The sequence below is a fragment of the Monodelphis domestica genome, chromosome 5 (assembly GCF_027887165.1).
Source record: "Monodelphis domestica isolate mMonDom1 chromosome 5, mMonDom1.pri, whole genome shotgun sequence".
In the NCBI taxonomy this organism is placed as follows: Eukaryota; Metazoa; Chordata; class Mammalia; order Didelphimorphia; family Didelphidae; genus Monodelphis; species Monodelphis domestica.
The window spans coordinates 290,252,164-290,265,284 of record NC_077231.1 but is presented as its reverse complement, the minus strand read 5'-3'; the positions used below and the strand labels follow the sequence as shown (position 1 = coordinate 290,265,284).

General features: G+C 35.0%; 1 protein-coding gene across 32 annotated transcripts in view; it reads left to right on the top strand.

Annotated features, from left to right (window-relative positions):
- TBC1D5 (TBC1 domain family member 5) overlaps window positions 1-13,121 on the top strand; it is a 682,585-nt gene that overhangs the window by 186,316 nt on the left and 483,148 nt on the right. The window contains exon 1 of one of the 32 annotated variants that reach the window (XM_056800291.1): window positions 7,164-7,209. The exons of the other annotated variants lie outside the window; for them this stretch is intronic. The gene's annotated coding sequence lies outside the window, so the exon portion shown is untranslated. Of the gene's footprint in view, window positions 1-7,163; window positions 7,210-13,121 lie in introns of those variants that run through there. 32 annotated transcript variants of the gene reach the window in all.

Sequence of the window (13,121 nt, the reverse complement as noted above, 5' to 3'; positions counted from 1 at the left end):
AGGGTTCCCAGGGTCTGTGCTATTGATCGTTTTGAATTTCGGCGCCTTAGGAGCTTTTGGTTTGAGATCGGTAGGGAAGGGTTTTCCGGAGATCTGAGCTTTAGCTTTCTCTAAGCCGCCATCTTAACCGGAAGCTCCTTCCTCCACTTTTATGTCTACCAATTACAGTTGAAGCTTTGCTTAGGACTTCCCAGGGGCAGTCAGTTTGATTCTGATTCATCACCCACCATCACACAGATGAGCCACAGACCTCCCCCACTCAATGATTAAGTGGGATGTTTACACTTTTGGTGATTAAATCTAAAAATGGGCAGGGGAGCTAATTTAATCTTCACACTGGCTATCTGTCTGCCTGTCCATCCATCTGTCCGTTTGTCTGTCCATCTATCTATCTCTGTCTTTCTGTCTATCTGTTTATCTATTTATCTATCTATCAATCACTACAATCCATTCTCCAGGAGTGAAGTGGTCAAAGGATATGAACTTTCATCAAAAGAAGAATAGCAAAGTATTCACAACCACAGGAAAGAATGGTCTCAATCGTTAATAATTAGAAATTAATTTAATAATAAACATTTTCTAATGCCTACTGTGTGCTAGGCACTTTGCTAGAAATGCTGGGGATAAAAAATGAGGCAAAATGCAGTCTTTGTCCTTAAGGAACTTACAGTGGTAATGGGAGAGAAAATAAGCAAACAAATGTATACAAAGCAAGCTATATATAGGATAAATTGTAAATAACTAAGAGAGAAACCACTAGAATCAAAAGCAATTAGGAAAGGTTTCTTATAGAATGTAGGATTTTAGTTGGAACTTAAAAGAAAGTCAAGGAAGTCAGTACTCAAAGTGGAGGAGAGTACATATTCCAGGTATAAGCCAGGAAAAATGCCTAGAGATGAGAGATGGAGGACCATACAAATTGAAGAAACTCTCCTACTGAGAGTGAAATAATTCAGCTCAATGGAGAGAGAGTCCTTGATCGAACTCTCTTACTTGACATTGAATGGCCTTCATTTTCTGTGCCATTGTAGATATATTTTCTCCTTTATCTTGTATTACTGTAGCCAGAGTGAACTATTATTATCAGTTCCTTGAATTTATCCTCCTTTTGTCTGCCTTCTATGCATTTGTTCCTAGAATGCACTTTCTTCACACTTTTTTGGGAATGTTTTCCTTTAAGACCAAGTTTGGAGACTAGTTACTAGTTGAAGCTTTTCCTAGTCCTCCAGTTGTTAATTCTCTCATTTACAAATTATCTCATATTTAATTATCTCTGCAAATGTCTCCTAGTAGAAAGTAATTTCTTGAAGACAAGGGTTTTTCTTTTTGTCTTATTCTCAATACCTAACAGGGTATTTTGCATCTAGTAAACAATTCATGTTTAATTAAACTGCCAAAACACAAATTCTTCTTCTTAGCTTTTAAAGTCCTTTACTCTACCAGCTGAGTATCTTTTTGGATGTAATACATGAGTCCTCTGGCCCATCACTTTGTAGACCATCTTGATTATTTTTCATTCACCACACGTGTCTTTCTATCTATTACCTTTGTCATTTCAGACTTCACTCTTGTTTTGAAATATTCTCCCTCTTCCTCTCAGCCTCTTGAAATCCCTGCTTCTTTCTTTTCAAGGCTTAGCTCAAATAAAAGCATTCTTCTGGATACCTCTCCTGTTGACCACAGTTGGTAGTGTTGTGCAGCCTCTTCCCCCATTATAATTATGTTTTTATTTTGTATTTTGTTTGTACTTATTAATGAACATATGTCTTATTAATATAATATAAATTCTTTGAATTTATATCTCAAACACCAAGTATGATGTCTGCATCTAGTAGAATTCTTATTTTGATTTGTCTCATAATCATTTTTAGCTCTGTAATATTTTTCCTTCATGCTTGGATACCCTTATACATTTTTTATTCTTAAGGCTAATCAAAGAGCCAAGAGTCTGCCAACTGAAATTTCTGTTATAGAGGGAGGAAGGTAGTGAAATATAAGGGAAGTCCTTTCCCTGCCTTAAAGGCACAGATTATCTCCAGGTTTCTATTTGGGAACAAGTAAACAAGTAAAAAAACCAGTAAAAAAAATTATTGGAATAATTACGATTTAAAAAAATTCTCTGTAATTCTACCTATACTATCTTGCTACCCCAGTAAAAGACATTGAACCAGATGATCTTTCCAGACTGTTGTTCTGTATTATTGAGAGCTTCTGTCCTGCAGCTTCTGACATTGAAGGTAATATTGAAAACACAATTATAATAAATGAAATATAGTATAATCTATCCCCTCTAATCATGTCTAATGAAGATGGGACAGAATCAAAACCTAAACTGTGTACAATAGAGTTAATTGATCTGAATGTGATATAAAGAATGAATTTCTCAAAATAATTTAAAATGTCAAAGCCATATTTATTGAGTTCTTTGGAAATTATTTATATTTTTAAAACTTGGGTTTTAGTAGCCAACAAGAGTACCATCCGAATTTAATTTTATTGGAAAAATTTGCTTGAAGTAGTTCATTCCTATTGAATCTCAATAAGTGTCCGCTAGATCTGTTATAATAATGTTTTTCAGTTATATATCATTGATTTATATTTTATATTATATGTTACTAATGCTTTCTTTACAAGTTCTTTGTTTATTGAACCCCACCAGCTTTGTACTGTTCTGTAACTTAATAGATAACAGATCAGTAGGAATAAGAAAATACAGTGTTTCAAATGAATTGTTATTATCATAGAGTTATTTATTTAAATTGTTTAGTCTCTTTAGGTGACACAGTTATCATTCTTATAGTTGTAATATAAAAGTATGTATTTAGGAAATGTCAATGATGAATACATTACTAAAAAGCTAATAAAAGAATTGTTTATCTTCAGGATTAATGCTTGTGGCAATTAATTTAAATTTATAAGTAATAATAATTTAAAACTGATGCTTTTTTATGCTACACAACATTGAATTTTACTGGTGCTACGGATCTCTGTTTATTTTGGTCACTGCATGAAGTATTCAAAACTTAATATTTTATTTTAATATGTATCTATGTGTAGTTGTACCTTTTTAGCATATTTTATGGCCCTGCAATGAAATACATTAAATACAACCAAGTTAGAACATAGGTGACTGGATTTTATATAAGAGGAACTTTTTTTTAATTGAATGGCTGAGAATGGAGTAAGGATGGCAGACAAAGTTTAGAGGCCTACATTGTCTCTCTCAAATTCCCTTCCAATCTTTAGACATATGAAAAAGTTTCCCAAATCAGTATTAATTAGGGCAATGTAAATTAAACCAACTCTGAGTACCCCCCTTATACCTCTCAGAGTGGGTAATCTGCCAAATTCCTCTCCAAACAACTTTAAAATAAGGCTTCAAAATGAATTCTGGAGTAGCAGAACCCACAAAATGATGTGGTGAATTGTTATCCAGTCAGCAAGAAAGTTTTTCAAAACTACCAAGGTATGAATGGATCATAGTTTAAGCTAGTGAAAACCCCACTTTGGCAAGCCAGCATAGGGGCAACTGACCCAACAGTATTGGCTTTTAGAGTTCTTACCCTGCCGACAATAAAGGGGGTCAGACAACTAGTCACAAGATTAGAAGGGATAGTTTACTGGCACTGGCGGTAGAATTTTGTTGCATTGCCCATAGGCAGATCCAGATCATAGTTTAAGGGCCAGGAGGAGCATTAACATACCAGAGCTTATGACTTCAGGTTAGTGTAGACTCTGGTTTCAATGGGAGAAAAGTTTTTGAAGTTGCTCATAGACTAGAGCATAGATTAGGAAATTAGTAAGCACACCTCTCTTTAGATTATATCACTATGGAAGTAGTAAAAACTTGTAGATCCCCAGAACTGACTCTGAAAATAGCTATACAAAAAACCTTGGAGGTTGGGACAGTACCCTCTTAACTTTAGGAGCAGAGCCTAAGTTTAACGATATTTAGAGTTAAAAGTTAACACGTAAGCTAGAAAAAATGAGCAAACAACAACAGTAAAAGTCCATAGGGAAGATCAAAACACAAATTCAGAAGAATTCAACAAAGTCAAAACTACTATATCTAGAACCTCAAAGAAAAATGTGAATTGCTCTCAGGCTCAAAAACAATTCTTGTAAGAGCTCAAAAAGAATTTTGAAAATTGAATAAGAGAGGTAGAGGAAAAATTGGAAAAGAAATGAAAGTGATGCAAGAAAATAATTTTAAAAGTCAATAGCTTGGTAAAAGAGGCACCAAAGATACCTTATATTAATTAAAAGAAAGAATAGGCCAAATGGCAAAGGAGGCACAAAAATCACTAAAGAAAAGAAATGGAAAAGAAGAATTAGGCTCATGGAAGTAGATATACAAAAATCCACTGTAAAGTACTCATTAAGAAGTAGAATTGGCCAATGGAAAAGGAGGCACAAAAGCTCAATGAAGAAAATATATTTTTTAAACATTACAATTGGGTAAGTAGAGCAATAAAACAAAATTAAAGAATAAAAAAATGGAAGAAAATATGTAATATCTTATTGGGAAGACAACTGACCTGGAAAATAGATCCAGTTGAGTGAATTCAAGAATTATTAGATTCCCTGAAAGCCATGATCTAAAAAGGAGCATTGATATCATCTTTTCAGAAATTAACAAGTGAAACTTCTCTGATACTCTAGAACTAAAAGGCAAAATAGAAATTTAAGTGATCATTTCATGAAAGAGATTCCAAGATGAAAACTCCTAGGTATAGGATAGCCAAATTCTAGAGCTCTAAGATCAAGGGGAAGATATTGTAAGCAGACAAAAAGAAGAAATTCAGATATTATGGCATCACAGTCAGGATGATACAAGATTTAGCAACTTCTAAATTAATTGATTAGAGGAAGTGAGATATTTCATTCTGGAGGGCAAAGCCATTAAGAATTACAATTAAGAGTTTTATACCCATGAATGGAGATAAAATGATTATTCAATGAAGTAGAGGACTTTCAAACATTGATGATGAAAAGGCCAGAGCTTCATCAAATATTTCACTTTCAATTATAAAACTCAAAGCCTAAAAAAGTAAACAATAGTGAGAACTAATAGGGATTTAGTAAGGTTAAACCATTGATATCTCTACATGGGAAGATGGCACTTATAACTCCTAAGAACTTTGTCATTATTAGAGCAGGTAGAAGAAGTATATCTAGGTAGAAGGCAAAGGTGTGAATAGACTTATCATTGTATGATATCTAAAAAATTAAAAGTAAAGGGGATACACTGGGGAAAGGGGGAAGTAGAGAAAGAATGGGATAATTTATAACACATAAAAGAGCCATAAAAAAGCTGGTGGGAGAAGTGCCAAAATGAGGAAATGCTTGAACTTTAATCTTGTAAGGGGTAAAATTTAGGTGTTATTGACTGAATATATTATTCTAGTGGGTTGCCAGGGATTAATTCAATCCCAATAAAAATACTCAAATCTGTTTTGGAATTTTGTGGTGGTTTAATTACAATAGAGGGAAGGAAGTAAAAAGAGAGAGAGAGAGAGAGAGAGAGAGAGAGAGAGAGAGAGAGAGAGAGAGAGAGAGAGAGAGAGAGAGAAAAGGGTATAAGATTTCTCTGGCCTAGCCTGAGTCAAGGGCAGTTCAGAGAACTCAGCCACAAGGCCTCCTCAGAAGATTAAAACTAGCTTGGCTTCCTGCCACGAGGTCTACTCCGAGATGAAGGTCCTCCTAAGAGGATAGTGCTTTAGGAGGTAAAGGAAAAACGAATCAGCCTACCCATTCACCCAGGTCACTCAGGGAAGACACCTCACCTAACCCACACTACCACTACTAGAGTTTCTCTAGTCTCTTACCGGCAAGCTGCAAATGCCAATCACCAAGACACCAACCGCCACCCAGCACTCCCCAAGCTCCCTACAGAGACCGTCTCCGAAAGCGAGAGTGAGATTCCTAAAACTCATGTTCTACCTCACTATGGGAGATCCCACAGTGCTGACAATAGGGATCTGAATTTTAGAAGAAGGAACTTCAAAGGGTCTGGAGGTGAAATTTTTAGACTCTATTTAAAAAAATTTTCCATTTGAATTAGTTTATTTAGTCAATTTAGAACATTATTCCTTGGTTACAGTAATCACATTGTTTCCCTCCCTCCCCTCCCCTCTACCCACCCTTCCCACGGCCAAAACACAATTTCATTGGGTATTACTTGTGTCCTTTATCAGAACCTATTTTCATGTTGTTATTTGCACTAGGATGTTCATTTAGAGTCTACATCCTCAACCACATCCCTTTGACCCATGTATTCAAGTAGTTGTTTTTCTTTGGTGTTTTTACTCTCACAGTGCCCACTTTTTAAAAAAAAATGAAAGTCTCTGTATCTCACTGTATTTTGCTGATTGTTTTAAGATTTAATTTTGTTGTTTTAAGTTTATACATTAATGTATTTGATACTGTTCTGTTACACTGAATCATTAATTTACTGTGTTTTATCTATTAGATATATTCTGTTACATTTTCCTTATGACTACTGAACAAAATATAAAATATTGTAAAAGCCCATAAGCCGCCTTTCCTCCCACCCCACCCCCATTTTTCATTAGTTAATTGTCACATAGATGATTTTTGGACTCAGCTTGGCTAACAACCTTTAGAGAATTCAATAAGCTAAGAATTAATTGTAATGTTAAGTGGTCATCAGAAATAAATTTAATTAACTAGTAGTTTCTAAATGGATGAATTTTTTATATTTATATTTTAAAGAATGTTGTATCAAAGGTAGAGAAACAAAGAAATTTTCCTACCAAGGTATTTCTATGAAGCAGCAAGTCAAAAATAGAGCCTGCAAAATACTTCAGTTTAATTTACTTCTACCAGAAAAATCTAGATTTCTTGGTGATGTTCTAGACCCAAATAAGTTTTACTTTGTTTAAAAATATACCTTCCGAGTTTGAAAGATTTGCTACATCTGTAAAAATTGTGACAAATACCCATCAATTAATAGGGTTTGGGTTTTTTGTTGTTGTTGTTGTTATATAGCAACTTATATGAAATATGATTGTGGGTTTGTTTCCTATTGTCATTAAATGGGCTATTATAATTTTGGGGAATTTTATACTTTTTGAATGTGCATTACATGTTGTCCTATTGTTTAAAAAATTTACTTTGTGAAAATCATTTGCTTGTACTCACAGTGGATCATGGTCAGGTTTGAAGAGGAAATGGATCTCATTTTTGGTGAGAAACCTTTGTATCCTACATTTCCTTAGTTGATAGAGTATCAATGATTATAAGCTATATATTTTTGGTTTTTAAAACTCTTTTATTATTGTTTTTGCTTGCATGTGCAATTTTCAGCTTTATTTTTTTCTCTTCGTTTTGTATTTGAAGAACATGTCACCAGCATTGAGAAGGTTTTCTTTAACTTTTTTGATTTTGCAGTAATATAAGTTTAAAATAAATTTGCTGTAATGTCAATGCATGCCCCCAAAGCTTGAGACAATAAAAATGACGCCACTGATTGTTTATAAAAGGATTATTGGATTTTGCTTAATAATTCGATCTCATTCGAGGAGAAGAGAATACAAAAAGAGCCATTGCACAGTGCCAAAGAAGCACAAAGCTAAACTGCATAGTGCCTATCCAGCACAAGGTCAAAAAGACCAACCAATCCCCATGGGATTCATGAAAATTTTGAGCCAAGACAAGAGGACTCGAACTTGTTTGGGGTTCGAGGTTGTGGCTTTTTAACATGTTTTAAAGGCAGGTCTTCCTTGTCCCACATTCTACCAAGTATCTCGAATTTGGCTCCTATCTGGCTCCTATGATCTAGTCCTTTTTATGTCTTCCATCGTGTGGCAACCTTTCTATAGTCCTGGCTACTGATTGAGTAAATGCATAATTGCATAAATCATTTTAATTGGGCCCTGATTCAAGGTCCTGTTATGGATTTATTTTTCCTTTACTTAGAATTTTTACACATGAGACTTTGATAGTCTATATTTCATCCAGAACTTATTTTTTTATTTGGATTTTAAAAAATATTTTCTATTTCTCTTGCCAATTAATTCATATACTTTATAACTCAGCCATGCATCCCTAAGTGATCCCTGTGTTTTTCAATATCCTCTTCAGGGGGGGAATGTATTGTTGTTATTTTAAATTGCAAAGTTTAAATTCCTTGAGAGAGATATATTATGTTAAGAAACATGCTACCTCTCCGAATCCAGAAATTGGACTGTTTGCAGAAGACATCATCAAGATGCCTCCACAGACCACAAGCTGCATGAGAAAGATCAAAAATGAACTTTGGGTGTGGTTGATTGAACATTTAATTTGTATGTATACTCTTATGCCAAAGAGGAATGCCCCCTAACTGGCTTTTTGTCAATGTGCCTAGCAATTATTGGTTATGTTCTCTTTTCTCTTATCCTCAAATTATTGAAATTTCAAAGTTGGTATGTTTACAAGACCCACTGGAGAGACAAGTCTTCTGCGGGTCTCGCAGGAAATGTATGATTGAAATTCTGTTACCCTCAAAAAGAACTACATATGCTATAATATTTATAGGAGAAATGGTGGGATTGAAGAACAAGGGATACTGAAGGCTTTGTAGCAGGGAATGGAGGAGTTGAAGGGAGACAGGGAATAAGGCTGCTGGTGAGGCAAAAGTAGAGAGATTACCTCTGTCGAGAGGCTATTTTCAAAATGGGGTTCCCGTGAAATGGGTCACTTATGATAGCCTGAGGGGACATCTTCTCTATGGATTGATATGGAGGATACCCCAGAGCAGGTAGCATGGACCCTCCTGAGGGACAAGCCTCTCCCCAGATCAAGGTTGCCCAGCAGGGGTCAATTAAGGACATTTTATAGTTGAATGGCTGTCCTGAGGTTCAGCTCCCTCTATGTCCCCTGAAATGTTAGTCCTCTTATCTGTCTGTGATATCCAATAAAGATAAATTTTAATAACAAGATTAGATTGGGAGTGTATTTGAGGGAAGAGGGATTCCCTAGATGAGGTTTAAGTCTCTCTCAGCTTTGTGCTCACAGGCTGATGGAGGGTTTCTCTGATTCCCCACTGGTAATCTGTGCTATTTTCTTCAGTTCAAAATCTTAGTAGTATATAGCAAGATGGAGAAAAGTTCTGACTTTAAGACCTGGTTGGGCCTGTCTCTTCCAGCTGATACCCTAAAGACCAGCCTTACAGTTCAAACTGCTTCCTTTAAGTCTTTTTGTCGAATACATGATCCAGGAATCCACACAGGGCAAATCAGGAAAATAGAGGTACTTCTATCCAGAGACTGGGAGAGAGCTCCTCCTTCCACTTCCAGGGCCAGGAAGGAAGTACTCGTCATAAGACCAATGGCCACTACCAGTTGCCCCTTCCCCCACCAACTGTCTGTCTTGTCTTCTCTCTAACATTACACTTGCTGTTGTTCCCACTCAATGGCAGAATGTCCAGAACTTGACAAAGTTTTCCTTTCTACAATCCCAAGATCCCACTGACTTCCTGTCATTAGGTTCTTCCTGTAGACAGAGGATAAAGGGTGTGGGCTATGGAGGCTCCCGCTCTCTGATGTAGAATCAGCATTGATATTGGTGAGTGCGGTTGACTAAAAAATTTTTAACCAGACATGGGCACATGGTCTTTATTTTGTATCTTCTTTATTCCTTGATTTCTTATGATCATTAATAAATCTCTTTAAATATAATATTATTATTGAGATTTAATTTTGACTTTTACACTCTCATCAAAATTGACTCAAAGAAGGAATAACATGCACACTTAGATAAATGGAAGGAGATGAGAGTCTCATGGGAGATCAGTTTCCTTTGTTTGCAGAATTGAATATGTAAGATATAGGAAAACTGGAAAGGTAAGAAGGAACTTGGTGGTGAAAGATTTTATAAGCCCAGTATAGGGTTTTATGTTTGATCCTAGAGGTCACTGGAGTTGATTAACTAGGGTGATTGACACCAGCAAACTCATGCTTTTAAAAAAGAAAATCAAATATTTGTTTTTGTGGGGTTTTAGTTTTATTGATCCTTATTGTTTTTATGATTCCTGATTAATGAAGAGTGTAACAAAGTAAAAGTTAAGTAAAACTAATAATACGACCTCCTTCTGAATCTTCATTTTGTACCCTGTCATCTATCTTTAAAAAGAATTAACAACCATTTATTTTCTCATGTTTCTGTACACCTCCTCAATGAAAATAAGCAGAAAAAAAATAAATTTATTTGAACAAATATGCATTGTCAGGCAAAACAAATTTCCTTAATGGATTTATCTAAATATTTATATGTGTATGTGTATGTAGATACATATATTTGTATACCTTTGTATTTGTCATTCTGTACGACAAATCAGTTACTTCTTTTTTTTTCATTTAAACATTATTTTTATTTGGTCAGTTTCTAACATTATTCCTTGGATACAAAAATCATTTTCTTTTCCTGCCTACCCTCCCGCAACCCCTCCCATAACTGATGCACAATTCCAATGGATATTAAATGTATCATTGATCTGAACCCATTTCCATGTTATAGGTATTTGTACTAGGATGTTTATTTAGAGTCTACATCCCCAATCATATCCCCTCAAACCCTGTAGCAAGCATTTGCTTTTCTTTGGTATTTTTACTCCCACAGGTTTTACTCTGCATGTGTATATTGTTTTTTGTTTTTTTTTCTCATAGATCCATTTTGTTGCATTGCCACTAATGGAGAAGTCCATTAGATTCGATTGTACCACAGTTCATAAATTTCTGTGTATAATGTTCTCCTGGTTCTGCTCCTTTTGCTCTGCATCACTTACTGCAGTTTGTTCCAGTCCCCATGGAATTCCTCCACTTTATTATTCCTTTGAGCACTATAGTATTCCATCACCAACATATACCACAATTTGTTCAGCCATTCCCCAATTGAAGGGCATCCCCTCATTTTCCAATTTTTGGCCACCACAAAGAGCGCAGCTAAGAATATTTTTGTACAAGTCTTTTTGTCCATTATCACTTTGGGGTACAGACCCAGCAGTGCTATGGCTGGATCAAAGGGCAGACAGTATTTTATCGCCCTTTGGGCATAGTTCCAAATTGCCCTCCAGAATGGGATCAATTCACAACTTCACCAGCAATGAATTAATGTCCCAACTTTGCCACATCCCCTCCAGCATTCATTACTTTCCATTGCTGTTATGTTAGCCAATCTGCTAGGTGTGAGGTAATACCTCAAGAGTTTAGTTTGATTTTCATCTCTCTGATTATAAGAGATTTAGAATACTTTTTCATGTGCTTATTGTTTTGATTTCATTAACTGAAAATGGAATTTCTCTTTCTAATTCCTGCTGCTGAGATAGAGATATATAGAAATTCTGGTGACTTATGTGGGTTTATTTTGTATCCTGCAACTTTGCTAAAGTTGTTGATTATTTCAATAAGCTTTTTAGTATATTCTGTAGGATTCTTTAAGTAGACCATCATATCATCCACAAAAAGGGATACCTTGGTCTCTTCATTGCCAATTTTAATACCTTCAATTTCTTTTTCTTATTTAATTGCTACTAGTAGTGTTTCTAGTACAATGTTAAATAATAGAGGTGATAATGGGCATCCTTGTTTTACTCCTGATCTTATTGGGAATGCATCTAGTTTACCTCCATTGTAGATGATGTTTGCTGATCATTTTAGATAGATACTTTTTATTATTTTTAGGAAAGGCCCTTCTATTCCTATACTTTATAGTGTTTTCAATAGGAATTGGTTATTGTATTTTTGTCAAAGGTTTTTCTGCATCTATTGAGATAATCATGTGATTTTTGTTGGTTTACTTGTTGATATGGTCAGTTATGTGGATGATTTTCCTAATATTGAATCATCCTTGCATTCCTGCTATAAATCGTACCTGATCTTCGTGAATAGCCCTCCTGATCACTTGCTGGAGTCTTATTGCTAGTATCCTATTTAAGATTTTTGCATCTTTGTTCATTAGGGAGATTGGTCTGTAGTTTTCTTTCTTCATTTTTGACCTGCCTGACTTTTGAATCAGTACCATATTTGTGTCATGAAAGGAATTTGGTAGAACTCCCTCTTTGCTTATTATGTCAAATAGTTTGTATAGTATTGGGATTAGCTGTTCTTTGAATGTTTGATGGAATTCACTTGTGAATCCATCTGGTCCTGGAGCTTTTATATTAGGGAGTTCTTTGATGGCCTGTTTTATTTCTTTTTCTGATATGGGATTATTTAAGAATTCTATTTCTTCTTCTGTTAATCTAGGCAATTTATATATTTTTTAAAATTTTATACTTTTTTATTTGATCATTTCCAAGCATTATTCATTAAAGACAAAGATCATTTTCTTTTCCTCCACCCCACCCCCCATAGCCAACGCGTGATTCCACTGGATATCACATGTGTTCTTGATTCGAACCCATTGTCATGTTGTTAGTATTTGCCTTAGAGTGTTCTTTTAGAGTCTCTCCTCTGTCATGTCCCCTCAACCCCTGTATTCAGGCAGTTGCTTTTCCTCGGTGTTTCTGTTCCCACAGTTTGTCCTCTGCTTATGAATAGTGTTTTTTCTCCTAGATCCCTGCAGATTGTTCAGGGACATTATACTGATACTAATGGAGAAGTCCATTACCTTCGATTGTACCACAGTGTATCAGTGTGTACAATGATCTCCTGGTTCTGCTCCTCTCACTCTGCATCACTTCCTGGAGGTTGTTTCCTCCCCATCAAAATGGAATTCTAATTCTTGTCTTCTTATATTATGGCAACTTCCTGTAGTCTTGGCTACAAATGGCTAAGTGAAATATTACTGCATTCTGTCCTACATACTTGTGGGATAGAAATTACTTTAAGCTGGACCTATACAAGGCCTGTTTTGAATTTTTCTTATGTTTTTGATTATTTTCCTATTCTTTTGATAATTGATACATACACCCCCATAACTGAACATTGCATTCTGAGCTAAACTTGATATTTTTTTAATACTTACTTCAGGGGGGGATTATATTTTAATTTAAAAATCTAAGAATTTTTGAGTTTTTTGTTTTTTTTTGTTTAAGATTGTATTTTTATAAAAATCCAAGAATTTTGAATTTTTTTTAAGATTTTACTGTTATAAAAAAAATCAAAGATTTTGATTCT